This window comes from Orycteropus afer, unplaced genomic scaffold (genome assembly GCF_000298275.1).
Source record: "Orycteropus afer afer isolate SDZICR_OR568_19922 unplaced genomic scaffold, OryAfe1.0 scaffold00311, whole genome shotgun sequence".
Classification (NCBI taxonomy): Eukaryota; Metazoa; Chordata; class Mammalia; order Tubulidentata; family Orycteropodidae; genus Orycteropus; species Orycteropus afer.
Window position 1 is genome coordinate 2,514,687 of NW_006921898.1, and position 3,843 is coordinate 2,518,529.

The following is a 3,843-nucleotide window of genomic DNA, read 5'->3' on the forward strand; positions in this document are numbered from 1 at the left end:
AGACAGGCATATGAGTTGAACATTTACCTGAGGTAAATACACTCCTTGGAGAGAACAATCATGGGAGAAAAAAGGGCTGCTTATATACAGGGAGACAGCTCAGGAGGCATGGGTACATGGAGGGATGAACACAGGGAAAAGGTAACTATAGGGAGGAAGTGGAAGGGGAGCTGTTGCATTGTGGTCAATGTCATGAGACAAAGTGTATGTGAACTGTATTGAATTTGCTCTGTAAATTTTCACCCAAATCACAATTTAAAAAAAAAGAAAGTATTGACTAAAAAGAACTACAAATAGCCATCGTGGAAAACAGTATCATGTTCCATTACTGGGACTATATCCTAAAGATGTAAGATTCAGGACACAAATAGAGTTATGCACACTCATGTTCACCACCGCACAATTCACTATAGGAAAGAGATGGAAACAGCCTAAGGTGAATAGATAACCAAACTATGGTACATTCACACAACGGAATACTATGCAACATTAAAGAATAATGAAGAATCCACATATCACCTTATAAACATGCATCAATTTGGAGGACATTTTGCTGAGTGAAATAGTCAATCACAGAAGGACAAATATTGTATGAGCCCCTTATTATGAAAATAGAAAGGTTTATGCAGGAAAGGAAATTTTACTTTGTTGGTTACCAGGGATGGGAGGGAAGGAGAGGGGGAAATTCTGACTAGTTAAAAGTCATGTGTTGATTTCTGTGAAGGGAAAGACAGTATTATAAAAATGTGTGACCAGCACAATGGCAGTAGGGAAAAGGAGGACACAGAAATGTGCCCAAAAGATATAGACAACAGAGGCAAATACTATTACATGCACAATACTGCATGTGTTAGGCTGGGTTCTCTAGAGAAGGAAAACCCGTAAAGCTTATATAGAGAGAGAAATAAAAATTGTCTTAGGAAAATGGCTCACACACTTAGAGAAGCTGGCAAATCTCAAGTTCTTGGATCAAACGTCAAGCTGGAGGCTTTTCCTGACTCACACAGCTGCAGGAGCCGACAAACTCAAGATTGGCAGGCAGTATACCAGCTGTTGACTCCAACGAATGATGAATCCAAAATCTCCAGGCTGAGTGGTGGATTGTTTGCTCACAGACAGTTGTAGGCAGCACAACAGGATCCCGATCCACAGAACAGTATCTCTTTTACCCAAAAAAAAAAACCAAAAAAACAAAACTCACTGCCATTGAGTTGGATCCAACTCATAGCAACCCCTCCTTGGGTTTCCAAGGCACTATCACTACAGAAGTAGATTGCCCAATCTTCCAAGGAGTGGTTGGTGGGTTTGAACTGCCAGCCTTCTGGTTAGCAGTCAACCTTAGGCACTACACCACCAGAGCTCCTTCTTTTTCCCAGGATGTCCATAAATATATTGGAAGCAGGCCACACCCCTAGGGAAACTCCCTTCAACCAATTGGCTTCTCAAAACATATACATCCAATCTCATCATGGAAATAACACACATTACAACTACTTAAACCACTCAGAATCGTGGTCCAGCCAAGTTGGCACACTGCTCCAACTATCACCATTACCAGTGGCAGCAAACACTAGTCTATGGGTAAATGCATGGACAGGTGAGAAGATCAGGTGTAGGTAGGTGAACAGGAATATATCCATAAGCATGGATATATTTGGCTGAAGGTATTCTTACAGGTGTATTTGTGCTACAGAAATACCCATATACATTATAGAAGCGACAGGAGACAGGGTTGGAGTAGTTGCAACTCAGTGATGACCAAGCCCCTTAAGGGGTCTCCCCTGCTGGCCCAGGATCATGGTCTCAGGGGACATCAACCTCAATTGGCCACAACATAGTACATAAAAATCTTGTTCTGCATCCCACTTTGGTGAGTAGCAGCAACTGGGATCTCAAAAGGTTTCAAGCTACCATCTAAGTTGCAACCATTGCTCTCCCCTCGTCTGGAGCAAAGAAGAGTGAAAAAAATCAAAATCATATGGAAACAGTCCAAGGATGTGATGGAACATGGGAACCTCAGCTTTCGTGACCCTGAGACCAGAAGAACTAGATGGTGCCCAGCTACCAATGCCAACCACTCAGAAAAGGATCAAAATTGGAGATCCTAGATAGAGTGGGAGGAAAAATATGGAACCAAAATTCAAAAACACAAAAATTACCAGAACACCTACCCCAGGAGGATACACCCTCCTACCCTAGGGAGATGCACCCCTTGGATCAATCAGTCACTAAGAGATGAGAAAGGCAACATCTGTATAGAGGGAAAGCTGGACAGACAATGCATAGATGAGAAGGGCACAGGGAAGTGGTAGTCAATGGGAGGAGAGCTCTTTATTAATGGGATTCTAATTGAGGCCATGAATCTGCTTTGTAAATTTGCACCCAAACCACAATTTTAAAAATCAAATAAATAAAAAGAACACTTTAACCCTGAAGTATACAGGAATGTTGTTATTAAATTGTTCTTCAATATGCGTTAACTTTGTCTTCCCATAAGAGTATCAGACATTCAGGGAAATATTGTAATATGTGTGTATGTTTTGTTCTGATTTATTTTTGGGTCTTGGCACCTTTCCAGATAACTCTCTTCATTTAAAAGTTATCATTGTTTAACAACAGAGACATATAACTCATTCGAAATGGGCAGAAGACTTGAATAGACATTTCACCAAAGAGGACATTCAAATGGCCACCAAACATTTGAAAAGATTCAACATCATTAGCCACCAGAGAGAGCCAAATCAAAATGAAAACGAGATAATATTTCACTCTCTCTGGGGTGGCTAAGGGTTGTTTTTTTTTTTTTTTTTTTTAATAAATAAATAACAAATTGGAAACCTTATCCATTGCTAGTGAGAATGTACAATGAATGGTACAGCCATTGTGGAAAACAGCGTGGCAGTTCTTCAAAAACTAAAACTACCATATGAGCCAGTAGTTTCACTCTTAGTTGTATATCCAAAAGACCTGAAGGCAGAGTTTCAAACAGAGACTTCACATCTGTGCTCACTGCAGCACTATTCATGATAGCCAAAAAGTGGAAACAACGTAAACGCCTAACAGCTGATGACCAGATAAACAAAATATGGTACATATATGCAATGGAATACTACTCAGTAAGAGAAATGAAGTCTTGATACGTGCTACAATATGGGTGGAGCTTGAAGACATGCTGAAGGAAATAAGTCAATCACAAAAGGACAAATATTGTATGACCTCACTTATATAAAAAAAGATAAGAACAGGCAAATGCGTGGAGACCAAAACTATCAGGGGTGAGAGGGAGAGGGGAAAAAGGGAGTTACTGCTTATAGGTTAATGAGTTTCAGTTCACGGTAATGAAAAACTCAATTGACTAGTGGTAGGGTTGCATGGCTCATTAATATAATTGTTGTCAAATTCTATACTTGTAAAACATTGAATTTGCAGAAGTGTGAGATATATTTAAAACAATAACAAAAAAAAAAAATTAAAAAGGCTGCTGAGGGTGCTTAGTACCAAAAGTCATTGCTTCATGGAACATCCCAGTTAATTGGCCTAATGAGTTTAGTGCTTCTGTTCTACCTCCTAGTTCATTGCATAGTGCCTGGGATCTTAAAATCTTGCAAGTGGCCATCCAAAGCACAACTGGTCTCTGTTCACCTGGAATAACAGAGGCAGAAGGAGAATGGGAAGCCAGAAGAGGAAATAAAAAGTGGCTAATTGCCTCCGTGAACAATTGCTTCCTTTACCATAAGACCAAGAGAACTGAATGGTACCTGCTACCACTACTAGATATTTTAATCAAAAATTCTATAGAAGACTCCTAATGAAAAGAGGGGAAATGCAGGACAGAGTTTCAAA